Source organism: Henckelia pumila, chromosome 4 (genome assembly GCF_033568475.1).
Source record: "Henckelia pumila isolate YLH828 chromosome 4, ASM3356847v2, whole genome shotgun sequence".
NCBI classification, from domain to species: domain Eukaryota; kingdom Viridiplantae; phylum Streptophyta; class Magnoliopsida; order Lamiales; family Gesneriaceae; genus Henckelia; species Henckelia pumila.
Window position 1 is genome coordinate 178,391,038 of NC_133123.1, and position 24,800 is coordinate 178,415,837.

The window sequence follows — 24,800 nt, forward strand, 5'->3', positions numbered from 1 at the left end:
TCCCCTGATTATTAACTTGTGCGAACTTCTCTCGACTGAAGTCACAATGACTGCCTTAATTGTACCTTGATTGTTTGAGCATGATTTCGTTACTTATGTATGAGTGATCATGAGATTTGTTATCTTGTTGGCGCATATTCATTGTTTCTGGAGCCTCCATTAATATTCACTCATCCCTATAATTGAATTATTAAAGAGTTGTTTCCACCTATCTAGATTTTATTTTCCGCTTGTATGCTTGTAATGCTTGCAATTTTTCATTTCGCATTAAACAACATTACTTGTGTGTTTGTTTCCTTTCATGATCCATCATGATGAGGATTTTGGGTGGATCATAGTTTCAATTATCATTTTGAATTCCTGTGTAAAGAATTGGCTCGTAACCGCATAGTAAGTGTTTAGACCGTTGGAATTTAGTATTAGTACTAGATAGAATCTTAAGTTATTGTTGTGATCCTAGGAGTGACGACTATCAATTATATCTAGTTTTAGCGAGTAGACTGTTAGGTAGTAGATTAATTGAATGAGTTGTTCCAATTTTAAATAGGATCTTTAAGAATAAACAGATGATTTTGGCAAGATGAATGGGTGAACAGCTACGAGGTAGGGAAATAGAGTGTCCATAAAGACTTTTGGGTACTTTATATTTAAATTCTAAGATTTTGTGAATGTCAACCGGTAAGACTAATGCATCAACTAGGGGTACAGGATGACGAATGGAATATTCAGGTCGTATCCTAGATAAGCTGTAAATTTATTTATCGGTGAAATACTGAGGTACTAGAGGAACAATGAGGAAGCATATGCGATCTTCGAGGTTTCCAACTGTATACTAAGTTCTTGAAATATGAAATTCAGGTTGTACATAAAATAATTTGGGAATTTTTGGGATTTTCAGACTTGCAGTCAAGTTGAAGTAGGGATTTGAGATGTGTCTTCAGGCGATATGTAAAAGTTGTCTGGTACTTAGAGACCATCTAATCCAATAAGTGATTAATGGCTCGTGGTATATTTTGACTTGAAGTGTAATTATGGATTTCTTAGTCGTTGCGTTTGGGATAGAAGAAATGGATAAATCTGTTGGAAAATTTAATTAAGAGTTGAACTTTCGGTAGAATCAAGAATGCCTCATAGATGAACGTATAAATTGGTGAATGTATAATTGGGATATGCTTAGTCACCTATTGGGATTCTATATATTATCAGTTAATACTTTGGGACTGAACAACAATGTATTTTATGGGTATATTTTCTTATCAAGGATTAGATTAGAGTTTAGTCGCTAGTTAATTTGAGGACTTGTGAATTTCTTAAGAGCTCGAGTTGTATATTATGTGAGTTAAGTTTAATTGGTAAATAAACGTTAAGCATAGATTTGATTGTTAGAATGTTTTTAAGTTATGGTCGAGGTCGACATAAACTATTTATTGGTTATATGGTCTCTACTGCTTGGAATCCCGACGTAGGATAAAAGGTTATCAAACTGTAGGTTGTGCAATAACATAAAGGTATAAGAATTTGTAAGTTGTAGAACTTATCAGTGCGGGATGACGTTCTTAAGTTGATAAATTTAGATCGAAAGTAAATTTGAGGAGTGATAAAATTTCATTGAGGATAAGACCATTTGGGAAGATGTAAGAATTGTAAATTTTATATTTCAATAAGAGTTAGTCAGATCCTCGATGATATAGATATCAGTAAGCATCGGAGTGCGTAGCGAAAGCTGATTTGGGACGACTCTAATGGGGCAGAGTTAGAAAATTTAGTGTTGATCTGGTTGTTTGAATCTGGACCTAGTTTGTAATTCTTAATTTCGAGGAAGAAATTTAATTTAAGGGGGAAGGAATTGTAGCACCTAAAATCCAGTCTATTAAATCGCATGAATTAAATTAAATTAAATTAAATTAATATTAGGATTATTATTTTTAAGTTTAATTGATTTAAATTATTTATTTGAAATTATGTGCTAATAAAATATTTTATTATTTATTCAAATGATTTTATTTTACTAACTATTTGATTAATGTTTTTAATGTTTTTAATTTTATTTGCCTAAATGATTTTTATTGTGCAATTTAAATTGTTTTAAATATTTTAAAGATTTAAGGTCGCACTTTAAATTATTTTAATTGTTTACTTTATTCATTTAAATGATTTTAACTGTTTAGCTTATTTGTTTAAATATTTTTGAGTGTCCAACTTATTTATTTTAAATAACTTAAGTTTGGTGGTTAACTACTTTAAAATATTTTAAATATCTAGCTTATTTATTTAAATCTTTTTTGATTGTCCAAATCATTTTAAAGGTTTTTATTCCGTTAGTGTATTATTTAAATTTCTTTTAAATGTCCGTTTAGTTTGTTTAAATTTTTAATCGCTCTGTTTATTATTTAAAATCTCGTTTAACGTTGCGACATCAAAAATATTTAAAGTGTTGATTTTTAATTCCTAAGTTAGCGTCTAAAATTCCTTAAACTTGAGTTTCATGCCTAAATCTATTTTAAATATTTATAATTCTAATTTTTTATATTTATTTGCCTAAATATGTTTTAGATATTTATAATTCTAATTTTTGGTATTGGATTACTTAAAAATCAATTTTTCCCGCGCACTGGAATTTTATTTTTTTAAAACTTTTGCGAAAATTAGCATTTTTAATTTCCGGACTAATAAAATCCAATTAAATATTTTAAAATTAAGATTTTCGAACTTGTGTTGTATTTGTGCAAATTAAATTCATTATCCTAAGTTGCTAAGTTAGTGGTAGCATTTTCTTTTAAGTGTATAGAATTTTTATTCCCTAAAAATTCACACACATATATTTATACATACACCTATACATACACTTTAACTTGGATGAAAACCTAGCCCCCAAATCACACACACACACCCATCGGCTTCATCTTTGAGCTCTCCTCCGCCTCCATCTTCTTCCACTCCGGCAAAGCTTCCTCAAGGCTAAGTAAGCTGTTTCTGTTTCCTTTTGAGCTCGGATTCTTGCTCGTTCCAGCAAGCTTTCAATCGGTCATAACCTACCCTTGCGGACCGGAGCTCTCCTTTGGAAGATTTTCTTAGCTGCTGGATCGAGTTTTCCAGCATTGTTTCTTGATTTTTTTTTCAGCTTGCTCCATCCCCATTTCTCTCCAAGAAGCTCACGGCTCATTCCATTTCTTTCCCTTTTCATTTCGGCCGGCCATTCCAGCCACCAGCCGCCGCCGTGCCGCCTGGAAACTCACTTTAGGAGGCCGTCCAGCTACGGGGCGTGGTATTCCTTAGCTTGGCTGTCCCCTTCTTCTTCTTGTGTTGGCAAGTTTAGGCAAGAATATGGCTTCTCCTTCCTTTAATCATGTAGTTATGTAGGTTGTGTGTATTGCATATCATAAAACCTTTGAAATATATAAGTATATATGCCCTATTTTTGGTTCAAAGATTTTGTGCAGGTTTTTGGCATTTATGCGTGAGAATTATTCTATTGTTGAGGTTGAAATGAATGTGAAAATTTGAAATGTTGGATGCTTGGATGCCATATTGCTTTTCGAAATATCATAAACGAGCATGCCATGGTGTTCAAATTTTTTTTTCAGAAAAAATTTATAGTTTGTGATTCGAAAATATTGTGTGCTTGTGTATTGATTTGGATGGTGATTTAGAGCTATCATGGATGATATGCAGTTCACATGGTAGCAACTAGGATGACTTGTAGATAGCTTGTGGGGTGGAGTTGAGGTGCATTCGAATCTTGAGGTAGTGGGGCTCGGTTATGATAGAGTTTGAGGGGTTGCTTTCGAGCTGGATTTAATGTGATTCAAGGTGAGTTTTAGGTGCTGGAAATGAGGTGGAATGTTGGTCTTGGTCCTAGGATTAGAGTCTTGGAAGATTGGAAGATTTATAGCTAAGTTTTGGTTGAGGTTGAAATGGAAACATGAGCAAAATTATAAGAGTGTTGGGGCTGTCTGGAAATGTACATCTAAGGCGGGGTTAAAATTAGAATTTTGATAAGGGCTCGGGTCTGAAACTTGTCTTAGATGTTGGGAATATGTCGGCAAAAGCGGGAATCAATTCGGATAAGTTTTAGTCGAGTTCTGGATTTTTAATTTATTAGGTGCAGAATTTTTGGAAGCCAAAAAGGGCTGCTGCCCGGAATTTTGATTCTTACAAAATGATTACTTAGTAATCAAATTTAGAGGATGATTTCCCTATTTTTTTCTAAGTTTCATGGAGTCGTAGTTTCAAGCGGAATCCTTTTTGAATAATATTCGAGCAAGTTGCTAATTTTACGGTCAAACCGCTCGAATTGTCTTAAGCGCTAAATTATGGTTTAATTTCCCATCTTTTGGTTTGTCTCCTAAATCACCATTCCGATCATCCATATGTGAGTCATATGCATGATTATCGATTAATATTTACATGTACGTCATATTTACATATTCATGCTAAGTCCCATATTCAAGAATGAAAGGAAAATTATTTTTACGAACGAAGTGAAATGATTGTGACTATATTTATTGACGTGTATGTGTGGGGTTGGGAGACGTTTCGGCCTGCCTTACCACCTGACGTGTATGTGTGGGGCTGAGAGACGTTTTGGCCTACCTTACCAATTTTTTACGTGTATGTGTGGGGTTGAGAGAAATCTTGGCCTCCCTTACCAAGTATGGGCAAGATGGGTTGGGAAATACCTGACCTCCTTGCGGCATAGTGCACTGCAGCCATGATCATGATCGAAATCACAGAGTCACATTCCATGGATCTAAGTTCAAATATTTATGACTATGTTGCAGTAAATTTTATTAAGTTACGGTGATTATATTCGACTTAGCCATGTATATGTTTTATTTATGTTCACTTCTTTTCCTTTAAAGATCATTTATTAAAATTAAAGGCACAAAGTATTTTATTATCAAGTTATTTTTAATCTGTCTGTTCTTGTATTTATGCAGTACTCGTTATCCCCCTCATACTACACTTATTATTTTTAGGTGAGGTGTATTTCATTGAGATCGAGGGGCAAGACTATCGAGTGAACTGCGATGCTTGCATAACACATCCCTCCGACCTATGATCGTCTTCCGCATAGTTATTCAAATTTTTATGTTAGAAGCATTTTTTTTGCTTATTTGACAAATGCATCTGTAATTTTTTGATAGAATTGTTTTTGGGCATGTAAACATTAGATTTCTAACCTTGTGGATATTTGATATGTCGAACCTCTTTTGTAGTACGTAAAATCCAATCTATTAAATCACATGCATTAAATTAAATAAATATTATGATTATTATTTTTAAGTTTAATCGATTTAAAATTCTTTATCTTAATTATTTGATAATGAAATATTAATTATTTATTTAAATATTTTTATTGTACTAACTATTTAATTAATACTTTTAATTGCTTAAGTTTAATTGCCAAAATGATTTTTTATTGTACAACTTATTTGTTTTAAATATTTTAAAGGTTTAAGTTTGCTTAATGAAATGATTTTAATTATTTAGTTTATTCTTTTAAATGATCCTAACTGTCCCACTCATTTATTTAAAATGATTTAAGTTTATTGGATGGTTATTTAAATGATTTTAACTGTTAAGCTTATTTATTTAAATATTTTTGTATGGTCCAACTTATTTGTTTTAAATAACTTAAGTTTAGCGGTTAGTTATTTTAATTCATTTTAAATGTCTAGCTTATTTATTTAAATGCTTTTCAATTGTCCATGTCATTTTAAAGATTTTTATTCCTCTTGTATATTTTATTTAAATTACTTTTAAACAATCGTTTAGTTTATTTAAATTATTTTAATCGCTCAGTTTATTATTTAAACATTTTATTTAACATTGTGACATCAAAATAACTAAAGTATTGATTTTAATTTCTAAGTTAGTGTTTAAATTTCCTCAAACATTTATTTGTTTTTGTGACACCTAAACTATATAAATTAAATTACATGCTTAAATTAGTTTTAATGTTTAAAATTCGAAAATTCCTGGTAATTTAAATTATTTAAATCTCCTTAGAATTTAATTTGTATGATATTAAAAAAATTTAATTGCTTAAATTGCTTGTATTTGGGACTTCCGGCTTCGGCGCACGGCAAAGGCGGACACGACAGGGAAAATCCTTCATTTTAAATATAGGTGACCTAAATTTCATGAGAGGTGAAGAAAATAAAATAAAATCTTTAGTTTTAGATTTATCATTTAAGAAAAATCGCGTAAGCACATTTTCGCGCGTAATTTTTTAAATTTTCCAAATTAGCCTTTTTGGACCCGGACAAATGAAATTTCATAGTTGGCATTTAAATTTAAATATTCTAGACTTAGAAATTTAAAATAGGGGAAATTCTACAAGCTAAAGTTTTAATACTTAAACTAGCACCTTTATGTAGTACAAAAGCACTTTTGGACTTGCCTTACTCTCACACACTCACACCTATACATACATATACTTATTATAGCACACCACCACTTAAAACCTAGCTCTCTAATTCCCATCTAGCCGCCACCCACCTCCATTTCTTCCTCTCCCTCACGCTACCTCACATTTCCTCTCCTTGAAGCTCACGGCCGCTCCTTCCCCTTCCCCCCCTAGCCGCCGGCCGCCCCTCCATGCCGTCCAGCCGCCGTGGAGGACACCATAGGAGGCGTTTCCAGCTTTTAGTCGTGGAGTTTGAGTGCCTAGCCGCCCCATTTCTCTTGTTTTTCTATGTTGAGGAAAGAATTTCTCTACTATTTTAAACCCAAGCATAGGATATATATTTCTCTTGGTTCTTCACCTTGATTTCGAATTTTTGCAAATATTTTGTGCATGTGGGGTGTGTATGGACCGAAATTTCAGTAGGGGTTGCTTTGAATTTCGAAATTTTGCTTCTATCATTGTTAGAATGTTTTACGGATTGATATGAGGTGGAAATCTTGCATAAATTGAAATGTATTGGCAAATTGATAAAAACTGAGTATGTCTATTGTTATGGTTCGGTCACTTGAGGTGTTTGTATGATGGTTTTTAAGCCCCTCATGGTGTTGGCCAAGTTGTTTAATGCTTATGCTTTGAAATGTTGTAAATTGAATCGATTTTGTGGCGTTGGATTGAAATATTTTGTATGAATGGATGGAAGGAGTGGAGGGGCTGCCATTGGGTGATCATGAGGTCGAACTTGTGTAATTGGATTTGTTCGAGGAGGGTTATAGGGCTGGTCATGGAGTAATTAGGTTGGGTGTCGGTTAGTAGAAGTTTTGAAGTCGTCGGGCTAACGGTTTGGGCAAAAGGGAGAAGTAAGGTAGTGTTGGGCTAGAGCCTTTTCCAAGGGCCCTAGCTTGTCGCCTAGCCATGTTTACTAGTTGTTCTCATGAATTTTTGAGGTGCCATAGGTTGATGGAGGAGCTCGGAGTCCATAGTTGTAAGTTGTCCAAAACAGAATTTTTGCCATCAAGTCTTGTCTCAGGAAAACAGGTCTGATAGGGTTTGTTTCTGAGGTCTGGACAGGGGCTACCTCTGATTTTCTTAATGTATGTGAGGTTAGGATTGTGTCGGTGCAAATTGAGCATATTTCGGATAAGAATCGATTAATTTATGTACGTTTTAAGTTGGAGTGTCGTGAGCAGATTTTTCTATTGACTATGGGCTGTCCGGGAGTCTAGATTGTTGGGTTTGTTTGGGCCATTATTAAAATGTAAATTCTGGCCATAGGAGTATTTTAAGGTGTGTATGAGGTGCCGGTTCGAACGGAAAGTCTTTTGAATTTTAATGAGATGCGTTATGGATTTTATGGGTTAACCGCTCGAGTTAGGCCCTTGTGAGCGTAAACTTAAGTGGAAGGAGAAAAACCATTAAGGTGAAAGTGCTTCCCTACACTCCAATCATCCATAAAATTCACGTCATGCCATATTTTGAGTTTTTGTCATTTAAATTATTCAACGCCTATTTATTCGCGTGTATGACCTTAAATTCATTTATATTCTAGTCCTGAAATCTTATTTAAAGAATGCTTGTTAAGATAAATGTTGAAATGAGAAAATGTTTAATGAAAGGAAACGTTAAAGAATGAAGTAAGTTGATTGTGACTTAGACATGCAATGATGGGTCAGGGGATGTCCTGGGTCACTTGCCAAAATGAGACGTGTAGATTGGGGTCGGGAGACATCTCGGCTTCCCTACAAAATTTAGACGTGTAGATCGGGGTTGGTTGAAATCTCGACTTTCCTACCAAATCAGAGGGGCAATGTGGGGCCGATAACTCGGTTTCCTTGCCGGCATTGTATACTATAGTCATTGATCAATCAAAACCATAGTCACAATCGAGGATCCAAATTCAAAAGTAAAAGTAAAGGATATTTGATTCATGAATGTGTTTTCCATCGCAAATTGCTATTGTTCTTACTTCGGGCATGTTATGACTTTTCCCTCTTTGTGTGAGATTCATAAGTGTACTTAGTACTATTTTTAATATGATGCATTATTTTGAACCCTTCTTGTATTATTTAAATCTTGCTGGGCTTTTAGGCTCACTCTATGCTTGGTGCAGGTGAGTATGCAGACGAGGCCGCAGGGCAGGATTTCCAAGGTTCCAAGGTGTTCGGTGGCACGCCCTGACCATTGCCGCTCTTTTATTTCCGCATTATGTTATTGTAATAAGTAACCACTGTCGTATGTTGCTTCCTTTCTAGTAGCAGGAAGTGTTATTCCCTGCAAATATGTTTGGCATGTAAACGTTATTCTAAAGTTTTATATCTAGTGTCGAATTAGTTACTGTTTATGCATGCTTTATGCATGATGTTTGCCTCTGGTTGAGGTTTATCTTAAATTGTTGTTTGTGACAGGTGGTTTATTATTCAAACAAATAGGTCATGCCGAATTTTTTTAAAATTTTCCGTATTTTCTTTATTTATTTTAAAAGTTAGAAGTTAGGGTCGTTTCAGTTGGTATCATAGCACGATCATTGGGCTTGCGATGTGCCTACCTCCGAACGCTGGGACTCGGGAGATTTTGTTTCAAAGTCTGTAAGTTTTTAAAGAATTTTATATGTTAGTCATACCTGATTTGATACTTTAAATATTTTGATGTCTTCCTTTTTAAAAATATTTTCAAAACTAGAAGTTTAATTTGTTAAAGTGCGTAGTTTAGTGTTTATTTTTTTGTTTAAAAAAAATTGTTTTAGTAGTTTATAGTGTACCATTCAAATGTTTATTTTTATAGTATGCGGTTTTAAGTTAAACGGAGTTGGTGTACTAATATTCCTTCCAGTTTTGGACAGTACGTGGATGTTGTTTGAGTTATTAGGTGGTATTAACAATATTTGGTGAGATTGTTGGAATTTGTCGAAAATATTAAACTTGCGTATTAGGGGGTATTATTTGATCTGTCCTTGTCGTAATTTATTCTCTTAGAGATGGGATTTAGTCGGATTAAACTAAGTGAATAGTTTGATTAGAAAGTGATAGATGTATTAAGTTTATGAATCAAACTCGTGTGAAGACTTTGGATGCGTACTTTATTTTATATTATTATGGATAGTTTGAGTTTTTCTTTTGTTATTTGGGCAAATTTGATTTCGAGGATTAGTGAGTCGGTTACTATAAGTCTTTCAATTTTGTGAACTATTATTCCTATCATTATTTTCTTATTTTTCAATCGTGCTTGTATCTATTGCAACATATACTTTTGAGTATTCAAAATTTCTTTGCTTATCCTTTGTTCATTTATGGATACGTATGACATTAATTAGCGTTGAATTCTACCACTTTAGCATTGGTTGAAATTCTTAGTAAAATCTTGTTAATGTTTCACACTTTTTGAAATTTTATTCGGTACTAGAGCCACATGTTGATGTGAGTAAGATTCAATTTCTTTCTTTTTGGTAATCTACTCATGTTGTGTGACTGACATCTCATTTTAATTTGAGACCCTTGTTTTCCCTGATTATTAACTTGTGTGGACTTCTCATTTTAATTGTGCTTTGATTGTTTGAGCATCATTTCATTACCCACGGATGAATGATTGCGAGATCTGAATCTTGTTGGCCCATGTTCATTAATCATGGAGCCTTCATTATTATTCATTCACCCCTAGAATTGAATTATGAGTGAGTTGTTTACATTTATCTAGATTTTTATTTTCAGCTCGTTTGTTTGTAATGCTTGCATTATTTCATTTTACATTAAGCAGCATTACTTGTATGTCTGTTTCCTTTCATGATCCATCATGATGAGGATTTGGGTGGATCATAATTTCAATTATTATTTCAAATTCTTGTGTAGAGAATTGGCTCGTAGCCGCTTAGTAAGCGTTTAGACTGTTGGAATTTAGCATTTATACTAGATAAAATCCTAAGTTATTGTTGTGATCCTAGGAGTGGCGACTATCAATTATATCTAGTTCTAGCGAGTAGACTGCTAGGTAAAAAATTAATTGAATGGGTTGTTTCAAGTTCTAAACATGATCGTTAAGAGTAAATAGATGATTTTGGTGAGGCGAATGGGTGAACAGTTGCGAGATAGGAAATAGAGTTGCCACTAGAATACTTTCGAGTACTTTACATTTGCATTCTAAGACTTTGTGATTGTTGACCGGTAAGACTTATGCACCAACTATGTGAATAGAATGTTGAATAGAACATTCAGGCAGTTTTCTGGATAAGTTGTAGATTTATTTATTGGGAAAATACTAAGGTACTGCAGGATCAATTAGAAAGCCTTTTCGATCAGGTTACAACTCTTCGAGGTGTCCAATTGTATACTAAGTTCATGAATTATGAATTCAGGTTGTACATATAATAATTTGGGAATTTTTCGATTTTCAGACTTGCTGTCAAGTTGAACTAGGTATTTGAGATATGTCTTCTGGCGATACGTGAGAATTATTTGGTACTTAGAAACGATCTAGTTCCATAAGAGATTAATAGCTCATAGTATACCTTGACTTGAAGTGTAATTATGGATTTCTTAGTCGTTGCGTCTCGGATAGAAAAGGTGGATAAATCTGTTGGGAAATTTTAATCAAGAGTTGAACTTTTGGTAAAATTAAAGATGCTAGAGATGAACGAATAAATTGGTGAGTGGATAATTGGGATCTGTTTAGTCACCTATTTGGATTCTATATGTTATCGGTTATTACCTTGGGACTGAACAACAGTGCATTTTATGGTTATATTTTCTTATCAAGGATTATGTTAGATTTTTTTTATATAGAATGGGTCAGATCTATCTCATATCTTGAGCTCTAACGAGTTAGAATTAAATAGTCTTTTAGCTATCCTATTTAGTAAAGTTTAGTGTTACTTGCTATGTAATTTGTGACTTGTGAATTTCTTAAGAGCTCAAGTTGTATATTATATGAGTTAAGTTTAATTGGTAAATAGACATTAAGCATAGCTTTGTTGTTAGAAAGTTTTTAAGTTATGGTCGAGGTCGACATAAATTATTTATTGGTTATGTGGAACATAATTGATCAATAACGAAGGATATAAGATTAGATAAATGTAAGTTGTGCAATAACTTAAAGGTCTAAGAATTTGTAGGTTGTGGAATTTATGAGTTGCAATAGGATGACGTTTGTAGGTTGCAATTTAGATCAAAGTAATTTGGTGCAGTGATAAAATTTAAGTTTGAATAAAATCACTCGATAGCAAATAAGAACCTTGGAATTTATAGGACAGTGAGAGTTAGCCAAACCCTTGGTGATATATAGATATTAATAAGTATCAGAGTGCGCAGCGAAAGCTAATTAGCGTCAACTCTTGTGGGTGCGATGTAAGAAGATTTATTGTTATTATGGTCTAAAATATTCGAACCTGGTTTGTAAGTTTTGAATTTCGAGGACGAAATTCTATTTAAGGAGGGAAGAAATTGTAACCTTAAAATCCAATCTATTAAATCACATGCATTAAATTAAATAAATATTATGATTATTATTTGTAAGTTTAATCGATTTAAAATTCTTTATCTTAATTATTTGTTAATGAAATATTAATTATTTATTTAAATGTTTTTATTGTACTAATTATTTAATTAATACTTTTAATTGCTTAAGTTTAATTGCCAAAATGATTTTTTATTGTACAACTTATTTGTTTTAAATATTTTAAAGGTTTAAGTTTGCTTAATTAAATGATTTTAATCATTTAGTTTATTAGTTTAAATGATCCTAACTGCCCCACTCATTTATTTAAAATGATTTAAGTTTATTTGATAGTTATTTAAATGATTTTAACTGTTAAACTTATTTATTTAAATATTGTTGTATGGTCCAACTTATTTGTTTTAAATAACTTAAGTTTAGCGGTTAGTTATTTTAAATCATTTTAAATGTCTAGCTTATTTATTTATATGCTTTCAATTGTCCAAGTCATTTTAAAGATTTTTATTCCGCTTGTATATTTTATTTAAATGACTTTTAAACAATCGTTTAGTTTATTTAAATTATTTTAATCGCTCAGTTTATTATTTAAACATTTTATTTAACATTGTGACATCAAAATAACTAAAGTATTGATTTTAATTTCCAAGTTAGTGTTTAAATTTCCTCAAACATTTATTTGTTTTTGTGACGCCTAAATTCTATAAATTAAATTACATGCCTAAATTAGTTTTAATGTTTAAAATTCTAAAATTCATGGTAATTTAAATTATTTAAATCTCCTTAGAATTTTATTTGTATGATATTAAAAAAATTTAATTGCTTAAATTGCTTGTATTGGGGACTTCCGGCTTCGGCGCACGACAAAGGCGGACACGGCAGGGAAAATCCTTCATTTTAAATATAGGTGACCTAAATTTCATGAGAGGTGAATAAAATAAAATAAAATCTTTAGTTTTAGATTTATCATGTAAGAAAAATAGCGTAAGCACATTATCGCGCGTAATTTTTTAAATTTTCCAAATTAGCCTTTTGGACCCGGACAAATGAAATTTCATTCTTGGCATTTAAATTTAAATATTCTAGACTTAGAAATTTAAAATATGGAAAATTCTACAAGCTAAAGTTTTAATACTTAAACTAGCACATTTATGTAGTACAAAAACACTTTTGACTTGCTCTACTCTCACACACTCACACCTATATATAAGTATACTTATTATAGCACACCACCACTTAAACCCTAGCTCTTTAATTCCAATCTAGCCGCCACCCACCTCCATTTTTTCCTCTCCCTCGCTATCTCACATTTCCTCTCCTTGAAGCTCACGGCCACTTCTTCCCCTTCCCCCCTAGCCGCCGGCCGCCCCTCCCTGCCGTCCAGCCGTCGTGGATGACACCATAGGAGGCGTTTCCATCTTCTAGCCGTGGAGTTTGAGTGCCTAGCCGCCCCATTTCTCTTGTTTTTCTATGTTGAGGCAAGAATTTCTCTTCTATTTTAAACCCAAGCATAGGATATATATTTCTCTTGGTTCTTCACCTTGATTTCGAATTTTTGCAAATATTTTGTGCATGTGGGATGTGTATGGATCAAAATTTTAGTAAGGGTTGCTTTGAATTTCTAAATTTTGCTTCTATCATTGTTAGAATGTTTTACGGATTGATATGAGGTGGAAATATTGCATAAATTGAAATGTATTGGCGAATTGATAAAAATTCAGTATGTATATTGCTATGGTTCGGTCACTTGAGGTGTGTGTATGATGGTTTTTAAGCCCCTCATGGTGTTGGCCAAGTTGTTTAATGCTTATGCTTTGAAATGTTGTACATTGAATCGATTTTGTGGCGTTGGATTGAAATATTTTGTATGAATGGATGGAAGGAGTGGAGGGGCTGCCATGGGGTGATCATGAGGTCAAACTTGTGTAATTGGATGTGTTCGAGGAGGGTTATAGGGCAGGTCATGGAATAATTAGGTTGGGTGTCGGTTAGTAGAAGTTTTGAAGTCGTCGGGCTAATGGTTTGGGCAAAAGGTAGAAGTAAGGTAGTGTCGGGCTAGAGCCTTGTCCAAGGGCCCTGGCTGGTCACCTAGCCATGTTTACTAGTTGTTCTCATGGATTTTTGAGGTGCCATAGGTTGAGGGATGAGCTCGGGAGTCCATAGTTGTAAGTTGTCCAAAACGGAATTTTTGCCATCGAGTCTTGTCTCAGGAAAATGGGTCTGATAGGGTTGGTTGCTAAGGTCTGGACAGGGGATACCTCTGATTTCCTAATGTATGTGAGGTTAGGATCGTGTCGGTGTAAATTGGGCATATTTCGGATAATAGTCGATTACGTTATGTACATTTTAAGTTGGAGTGTCGTGAGCATATTTTTCTATTGACTATGGGCTGTATGGGAGTCTAGATTGTCGGGTTTGTTTGGGCCATTATAAAAATTTAAATTTTGGTCATAATAGTATTTTAAGGTGTGTGAGGTGCCGGTTCGAACGGGAAGTCTTTTGAATTTTAATAGGATGAGTTATGGATTTTATGGGTTAACCTGCTCGAGTTAGGCCCTTGTGAGCGTAAACTTAAGTGGAAGGTGAAAAGCCGTTAAGGTGAGAGTGCTCCCCTACACTCCAATCATCCTTAAAATTCACGTCATGCCATCTTTTGAGATTTTGTCATTTAAATTATTCAACGCCCATTTATTCGCGTGTGTGACTTCAAATTCATTTATATTCTAGTCCCAAAGTCTTATTTAAAGAATGCTTGTTAAGATTAATGTTGAAATGAGAAAAAGTTGAATGAAAGGAAAAGTTAAAGAATGAAGTGAGTTTATTGTGACTTAGACGTGCAATGATGGGTCAGGGGATGTCCTGGGTCACTTGCCAAAATGAGACGTGTAGATCGGGGTCGGGAGATATCTCGGCTTCCCTACAAAATTTAGACGTGTAGATCGGGGTTGGGAGAAATCTCGACTTTCCTACCAAATCAGAGGGGCAATGTGGGGCAGAGAAGAACTCGGTTTCCTTCCGGCAGTGTATACTATAGCCATTGATCGATCAAAACCATAGTCACAATCGAGGATCCAAATTCAAAAGTAAAAGTAAAGGATAATTGATTCATGAATGTGTTTTCCATCGCATATTGTTATTGTTCTTACTTCGGGCATGTTATGACTTTTTCCTCTTCGTGTGAGATTCATAAGTGTACTTAGTACTATTTTTAGTATGATGCATTATTTTTAACCCTTGCTGTATTATTTAAATCTTGCTGGGCTTTTAGGCTCACTACTATGCTTGGTGCAGGTGAGTATGTAGACGAGGCTGCGGGGCAGGATTTCCAGGGTCCCTAGGTGTTCGGTGGCATGCCTTGACCGTTGCCGCTCTTTTATTTCCGCATTATGTTATTGTAATAAGTAACCACTGTCGTATGTTGCTTCCTTTCTAGTAGCAGGAAGTGTTATTCCCTGCAAATATGTTTGGCATGTAAATGTTATTCTAAAGTTATTCGTCTAGTGTCGAATTAGTTACTGTTTATGCATGATGTTTGCCTCGGGTTGAGGTTTATCTTAAATTGCTGTTTGTGACAGGTGGTTTATTATTCAAACAAATAGGTCATGCCGATTTTTTTTTAAAATTTTCCGTATTTTCTTTATTTATTTTAAAAGTTAGAAGTTAGGGTCGTTTCATCTTTCTTGGGTCTCGTACTTGTCTCGGTTTTAGTTTACTTGTGTCATTAGTCGTCTATTTCTTTTATTCTATTTTGGTTGCTGTTTGAGATAGGTTGGTTGTAATATAAACAGAGAGGTCTTGCCAAAATTTTTTAATAAAATTTTAATATTTTGATTTTTTTTGAAAATCCGTATTTTATTTAGTTTAATTTAAAGTAGAAATTAAGGGTCGTTACAGATATACCTGCGTTCGTAGTCAGCCATTTGATGACGATTGCCCTAAACTCAAGGCACGACACTACTACGATCTCGGTAGAGCTCCGTCACTTCCTGGCCCTCAAATATAATGCCCAAAAACCCTCAATACTAGCTAGAAACGAGAGGAAATATTGGAAAAGTTGTGTGGAAAGTGAAGCTCTCGGCCCCTATACATAGACATCGATTGGAATGTCTGATCCCTAGTTCGGAGCTTTCGATCGTCCTTCTGAACTTCCGATCTTCCTTACGAAATCCCTCTACTGAATGCATGTCTCTGATCGAACAACACACTGTTTCCGATATAATTCAGATATACCAAACTCTAATTCGGAGCTTCTGATCTGTAGTTTGGTGCTTCGAATTGATTTGTACTTCCGATCACCAACTCTGGCTTCTGAACTACTTCGGTGCTTCCGAACCTCTCTTCGGAACTTCCAAACTGTACCAACACTTGAAATCCTCGGAACCATTATTCTTCGTTTTGAATCTGATTTCCAACTCCTTAATCATTTTCAGGCAGTAGATTAGATTAATTAGGAGTCAGGCTACTGCAACCCACATTTAATGGAAAAGCCTATGGGTCGTACCATGTAGATTTAATTCTAAATAACATGATTGCTACAAGACCCTTAAAGACATAAGTTCATACTTCACAAAACCATGACCATTTCTTAATTTATTACATCAATCTCCATTATGAATCCGATAATTAATTTTACACTACTTGCATCGTCATACAGAAAAATGTACTCCAAAAACGTATATTGATAGCTCTAATATTGTAGGTAGAACTTGTATTATACTCAACATCAAAACCCAAATTAAAAAAAAAATTGTGTTATACCACAACTTGACTACACATGCCTGTAAAATTTACTCGTTCGTCCTCAAGTTCTCGCGACATCTACATCTGTGTTTCAAGATTTAATCTCCAAAGTTAATTTACTTACTCGTAGTGACTCGAACATCAATCCAACATATTCTTAACTATGTAAAAACTAATCATGAGAACCCTTAAATCATATCAAATATCATCCAAATTCTTTACCAAAACTAACTCCACAATTGATCTTCTTTCTAAAGATTCAAAAACTTAACAGAAAACACATTTATCATCAATTTATACATCATATACTTAAAAGAATACAAGAAAACAATAAATTATCATACTACGATCCTTATTATACATGTGCGATCTCAGAAGAAAAAACATGATCATGACATCATAGCCAAAGTAAAATTCTTAATAATTAATCTATGCTAGCATGATACAAATCCCAATTAGTCTTTATTGCAATGAATCCTGGTTTTACATAAAGAAACTATTCTAATTCTATTACAAAAAATAATACCGGTTAGTGAAATTTTCCTTTAATAATCTTTTGTCCATCATCCTTTCATAAAAGAATTGCTAGATAAACTAGTTACGCCTTACAACCACAAATCCAATAATCTGTCCACATCACCAACTCACATTTTTTCATTCAATACGTAATCATAAACCTAAATAAAATCATAACTTTATCCTTGAAACCTAAATCTTATAGACATTAAGGTAGAAGCATTAGAGTCCTTAGCGATATTGCATGCACGTAATGTCCACAAAACCAACCTGTCTCTGATACCAACAGTGACGTTCCGTATTTCTCAATCGCGCTTATGAAATGCAGAAAAATGCGGAATATTTTTTTTGTAAAAATTGCATCGTGCTCGTAGGTACAAAATACCACGCATAAAATTAAGTTCAATCAAACGTCTAAAAATCTCATGACTCAAAACTTGTATAAAATATCTTTGAACAAAATGATGCTAACACATAATTTCAACATTTATATATATATATATATATATATATATATATATATATATGAGGGGGAATTAAGACTATGGTGGGTGATCGTAACCCTAACTCGGACATCAACGGTGGCTTGAAAGTGGCCGTAAAAGTTATGTCGCTGCTTTCATGGCATCTTCCCCGCGTACCTTGAAGAAGAGTTTCATGAAGGGAGATTCTGAACCGATTACTTCCAAACCTAGGATGATTTACAAAAACGTTCCAGGCGTCTTTTTCACGGAAGAGGAAGTTCTTGATATGGGAAAGTCTCACCCCTACGCGTTAATCGGAAATTTTTCCGGAGGATGGCCAACCAAAACAAACAAATGGGAGAAGATATGGCCCGTTTCTGGGGAAAGGGTCAATGGTTTCTTCAAGGGCATCTACTGCAGGTGTTCAAGTGGACTCCGTCCTTTGATTATCAGGAAGAATGTTCTATTTTTACTTTATGGGTGAAGTTTCCAAACTTGTCAATATCTCTATTTCAAAAGACTCACTTATATTCTGTAGCTAACCATGTTGGAAAGCCATTGAAAATGGATGAATTGACGTCAAAGGAGGAGAGACTCACAGTGGCAAGGGTATGTATTGAAATTGATCTTTTAAAAACGTTGCATTCAAAAGTATATATTGGAATGGGTGAAAAGATTATAGAGCAGAAAGTAATCTACGAGAATTTACCCAAATATTTCTTGGAATGTAATCATGTTGAACATGAGGCAATCTCGTGTTATGCTAATGGTAAGAACCCTAGGCCAGCCACAAAAATCAAACGCAAGATCTACGAGAGGTTCTTAAATATAAAAGAGATCAGGGTGCAGCCCCTACTGGTTAAGCACCGAAACAACAAGAATTGCCATGGATGGAGTGGGTAAAATTGGTATCAAAAAAAGGAAAAGAGAAAGTGGATGAAAGTTTGGAGATTATGCACAGTTCAGGAATGAACCCAACAAGTCCTAATAGGTTTGATCCTCTCTTGGAAGATCTGGACGCAGATAATAATGAGGAGGACCCGGTTCTTGCTACAGATGTACTCATGCCAAATATTATCAGCCTACAAAAAAATGATTATGATGGTTTGTGGGATGGTCAGTGGATTGATGGTGTATTCATTGAACATGGGATGGAGGAGCAGGCAGACATTAGAACTCGTCGAGTTGCTCATGATGTTGACGGGGATGATGATGATTTTAACAATGATGATCGAGGACTACAAGATGAGGATTTGCATGAATCCATGGTTGAACATGGTCAGGATTATGATATTGCCAAACATCAATTACCTTTGGCAAATGACACAGTAACTTTTGATGAGCAAGTGCAGCAGCAATCTTTAGGCGAGATGGAAAATGTCCAAGAATCAGCAGATCATGTGAATGGGATACTCAAATGTATCACTATTTATCAATCTTTGACAGAGGATCCACCTATATCTAATAGAGAAAAATCTATGAAAAGAGGGCCAGGCAGACTTCCAAAGAGAACTAGATCAATGCCTGCGACAGTTTCACGGGGAAACAGATGTACGCTTGTTTCTACTCATATAGATATCTCTCAATGATTGGTACAATCTGGAATGTTAGAAGTATGGGAAATAAGTCAGCTCAAAGAAGGATTAATTTTTTGAAGGATTTTAATAATCTGATGTTTTTAGACATTCTTGAACCTATGCATATTCTTGATCAAGAGTGGTTGAATCGTAATTTTGGGTTCTTTTCTATAATAGCTAATGTGAATAATTAGATTTGGTTCTATAACACTGTTGATATTGAAATTTCAGTGGTAATTATCATGAGCAATTTCTGCACTTGCATCTCTCATCTGGTGTTACCTACAAATATCTATTTGTCTATTGTTTATGCTAAGTGTAACAGGATTTTGCGCCAAGAATTATGGGCGGATCTTCTTGATTGTATTCCTTCTGATGGGTGCCCTTGGATTGTTGGGGGTGATTTCAACATTATTGCTGACCCACTGGACCATTCATTGGGAGTAGTTAATCATCCGGGTGGTATGCATGAATTTTTGGATTTTATTATTGCTGCTAGGTTGGTTGATGCAAGATTTGTTGGTTCCAGATTCACCTGGATGAATACAAGGGTCTCGAAACGATTGGATCGTGTGCTTATCTCTGCATCTTGTGCAGATAACTGTAACTATTTTAAAGTTTAACATCTGCACCGGGGAACTTCTGACTATTACCCTTTACTTATCACAACATCATTTCTCCCTAAACCGGTGAGTTCGTTTAGATTTCAAAATATGTGGGTTCTTCTTCGTGGTTTTATGCAGACTGTAAACTTAACAGGAATAATCCATGTTCTGGGAGAGGGCTTAGTTTCTTGGTGATTAAATTGAAAAGTCTTAAGCATCACCTGAAATGGTGGAATAAGGATGTCTTTGGAAATATTCATGACAAGGTTAAGGCTGTTGACTTGGCTGTTACTTAGGCGGAAGGATTATATGATGCTGATCTATCAGATAACAATAGACAGGCATGGTCTATAACTAAAGCTAACCTATCGCTTCATCTTTCCATGGAGGCGTTCTGGAAACAAAATGAATCTTCTAAGTGGATGGTGGGGGTGAGAAAAATACCAAACTATTCCATAATATGGTTAACCGTCGGAGGTTCAGGAATAAAAATCTATAGGATCTGGGAAGATGGGATTGCCTTAGAAAATCAGTCTAGTGTTTTGGAGTTTGGTGTTCGATTTTTTGAGAATCAGCTTACTGGGGAACATACTGCTCCCAATCAAGATTCTTTCGAACGCATCCCTATTTTGATTGATGAGATGGATAATGCGTTCTTGGCTGCACCGGTAACTGATGAAGAGATATTTGAGAGTGTATGTTCACTTCATGAGGATAGTGCGGCAGGCCCGGATGGGTTTTCAGCAGGATTCTACAAGAGATGTTGGGATATCATTAAAGATGATTTAATTGAGGTTGTTCGATACTTTTGGGATGGTTCCCCTCTTCCTCGAAGTCTAACTGCTACTACTCTTATTTTAATTCCTAAAACAAAAGACACTCAGAGGTGGTCAGATTTCAGGCCGATTAGCTTGTGTAATGTGAGTAACAAAATTATCACCAAGCTAATTACCACTCTCCTGAGCCGATTCTTACCGAAAATAATCTCTCCCTCTAAAAGTGGCTTTGTAGCTGGTAGATTGATCTCTGATAATATTCTGCTAGCACAAGAAATGGTTAAATATAATAACTTCCCCGTCCAAGGAGGGAATGTAATTATGAAGTTAGACATGGCTAAAGCTTATGACCGAGTGCTGTGGGATTTTTTGATGCAGATTTTGAAGGCATTCGGTTTTGCTGATGGTTTTTGTCATCAAATCCGTCGCTGTGTGGATAATTGCTGGTTTTCTGTAAACATCAATGGTACTCTATCTGGGTTTTTCTCGTCGTGCAGAGGGCTCAGACAAGGAGATCCTCTTTCCCCGATTCTATTTATTGTTGCAGCTTAGTATCTTTCTCGGGGATTGTATCACTTATTTAATCGGCAAAGAAGTTTACAGTTTTGAATAGGGAGGCATTTTAGTCTATCTCATTTGGAAAATGCGGATGACCTCATCATCTTTTCTAATGGTTCGATTCAAGGTATCAGAACCCTCAGGGAATTTCTGTATCACTAAGAGCAGTGCTCGGGTCAACTGATTAATAATGCAAAGGGTGTTATCCTCACTTCTTCTAAGTGCTCTTTGGATAAGAAAAGGTGATATCTATCTATTACTGGTTTTGGTGATGGTGCACTGCCTCTTAAATATCTAGGGGTGCCACTCTTTACGATTGAATGGAAGAGTTCTATCTTTAACCATATAATTGGTCATGCTTGGCAGAAGCTTCAAGGGTGGAAACACAAAATTTATCTTTTTGTAGTCGATTGATGTTGATTAAAAGCATTCTTTGTTCTATGTCGATTATCTATTCCAAGTTCTGCAACTTTCGGGAACTGTTTTACACAGTTTTGAAATGTTGTGTGCTGATTTCCTTTGGGGATCAAAACTAGGAGGACATACTACGCAATGGATTTCATAAGAAAGGATTTGTCATCCGGTTACTGAAGGTGGTTTGGGTATTCGGAGACTCAAAGATGTGGTAACTTCCTTCTCTTTTAAACAATGGCACATGTTTAGAACTGTAACGCCCCAAAATTATCTTAATTGAGTTTATTATTGATATTTGGAGATTATAGAATTCGAGGGCTAAAGTGATATTTGATCAGGGACTGTTTTGTAATTTGGGACTAAAGTGCGAATTGAGCCATTTGACTTGGTATTTACTATTACAAGCATTTCAAAGCTTCTTCCTCTTCATTTCTTCCTTCTTCCCTACAAAAATTCCCCCATTGAAGACCCATCGTGACTTTCAAGCTTTTGGATCCCCGATATCGCACAATCCGTTTGATAGAAATTTAATCTGAAGGCATATTCGCGATCACGACATCAAAGGCTTCGTTCTATCGTAAGTATTTCTTCGATCAGCTATACTTCAATTTTTGAACGTCGTTGGAATTCGATTATTTTTGGATATGTTGTCCTTGAGCTAGCATATATCGTTTATTTGAAGTCGGATTGGAAAAAGAACGACGTTCGGAATTGTTATGATTTTTGAAGCATAATTCAAAAATTGGGTGTTGAGATTTTATTGATATTGAGTTGGTTGTGTTGAGATTGTGGTTGTGTTGGGTCGTATTCATTGATATGCTGAGTTTGTGGTTTTCGGTTGTCCGTTGTAAGACATTATGCCGTCGGATTGAGTTTTGGATATCTAGTAGTTTGAATGGATTGAACCATATTTCGTTTGAGTTTGAATGTCGATATTGATCTTATATTGCTTCATTTCAGTTTGGTTTGAGAATTGGGGAATCCAGAGTTAGCGAAATTCATGCAGATAGAGTTGAGGCCGGTATAGTATTGATTTATCTCTTGACGATTGTGTTGGATTCGATTAAGTTTTGATATGAGATTATCATTTGATTATCCAGGTTTGAAGCATCTCGAATCAAAGGAAAGGTATAAGTCGACATCGAATTAAATGGGATGAATACTCGAATCCGAGTTGTGTAGTGACCCTGCATGGTATCACCTACTAACTGGCAACTAATAGCATGCATTAAACTTAATACAGCAAAATAACTTAACAGAGTAAAACATGTGGAAACATAACCAAAAATTACATATCAGCTTAGTATAAAAGTGTCAAGCTTATTCATCAGTAGTGATACAACCATATCGAAATACTTAAAAGTAAACATTATACAGCTATATCGAATCCTGCTGTATAATTAACTCCTCAAGGCCTGCTCCCTAATCCTGCCTTGAACCACCAGCTCCGTCCATCCTGCGACCTGCCCCATAGAATAGGGTGTCCAAGATAACAACTAGGACGTGAGCGCTAACGCCCAGTACATAAACATGAGTACACGTATAAATATGATGCATGCAACATGATGACTGGTAAAGGGTCATTTGAAAAGTCATGCTCAGAACCGGCGCCACATGAGTGCTGCCACCGCACGGATCAACCTCTGGGTGCAACCACACTCGTCAAGTACACCAGAGTTGTCAGACATAAATTTCCCCGCCGTCGCGGTACTCTCAGTGACAGACTATCGAGTATAGAGCTGAGCGGCTCTATAATCAGGTATATCAAGGTATAGGCTCAACGTGTATATGCACATGACATATGAATATAGAAAGCGGTAAATCATATATCATGCCATATAATAATGCCAAATAAATGCAACATATAAACATGTATACTCGCTGGCAATCTCAGTCAATGTGTACATACTTCTAGGCTAGTTCAATTATAGTAGGATCCTAGGTTCCAAGCCTATATTCAAAAGTTCACCGTATCACTACATAAATTCTATAAGCCTTAACTAAGCTAATAAGTACTCCCAAAACTTAAATAGATTCCCGGACCATACCTTCGTCCATAGATAGCTCTTTGGAGTCGCTAGTCCCGGATGACTATAACCACTCCTTGGTTATTCCAGAACCTCTATTATAACCGATAGGGCCCTCAAGTGTATAACTCACACTATATAACTGAAGAAGAAAACTTGGGAATTCGTATTCAAATTATGACTCCGAAGAGCCCTATTTATAGGAAAAGTTTCGGACGAGTTCGGGCCCTCTGAACCTGAGTTCGGATCGTCCGATCCAACTCACTGTCTGCATGCAAGACACGTCGAGTTCGGATCGTCCGATCTCTACTTCGGGTCGTCCGAAGTGCTCTAAGTTTGAAACTTGTCAAAATTCATTGCTGAGTAATCCTGCCTACTTGGCACAAACAAGTTCGGGCCGTCCGAACTTGAGTTTGGATCGTCCGAACCAACCTTAACTCCAAAGTCAACAAGCTCACCTTCGGAGCCCCCGGTGGTCAAGTTCGGGCCGTCCAAAGTCCTTTTCGGATCGTCCGAACTGGCTCAGACAATGAAATTTCATTTCTTGCTTCTGAAGCCCGATTAAATCTAGGAATTGGTTAGTTACTAACCCTTAATCATGTTTAACATATTATTATCTTAAAATGAGTTTTGGGTTACTACATTCTCCCCACCTTTAGATATTTCGTCCGCGAAATAACATCTAAAGACAAATCAAGATAACAATATGAAATATCAAACCACGTTTTATTACAACAACTGTAATTACAACTACATGGTAATAAAAAATACAAAGCAAACAACTCAGGATATTCTGCTTGCATACGACTCTCAGTTTCCCAAGTTGCTTCTTCAACGCCTCGGCGCTGCCACTGTACCATAACAAGTGGTATAGTCTTGTTCCGAAGAACTTTCTCCTTTCTGTATAAGATACGGATTGGTCGTTCAACAAAAGACAGATCTGGCTCTAGCTGAATATCAGTAGACTGAATCACATGAGATTCATCAGCTATATACTGTCGAAGTAACGACACATGAAAAACATTATGTATACTGGAAAGATTTGGTGGTAAAGCCAACCGATATGCAACATCTCCGATCTTCTCCAGTATCTGGAAAAGGTCCAATAAAACGAGGAGACAACTTGCCTTTCACGCCGAATCTCATCACCTTCCTGAAAGGTGATACTCGTAGAAACACATATTCACCAGGCTCAAACTGAAGTGGCCTGCGACGAATATTAGCATAACTGGCTTGTCTATCTTGAGCAACTTTGATCCTATGCTTGATCAAATC

General features: G+C 35.3%; 1 long non-coding RNA gene across 1 annotated transcript; it reads left to right on the plus strand.

The window, feature by feature from the left end:
• The first annotated feature begins 2,870 nt into the window (after positions 1–2,870).
• Positions 2,871–8,748, plus strand: LOC140867350 (uncharacterized). Its single transcript, XR_012145122.1, has 2 exons — positions 2,871–3,316; positions 8,520–8,748. It is a non-coding gene; the product is annotated as an uncharacterized lncRNA (long non-coding RNA).
• Positions 8,749–24,800: the final 16,052 nt, after the last annotated feature.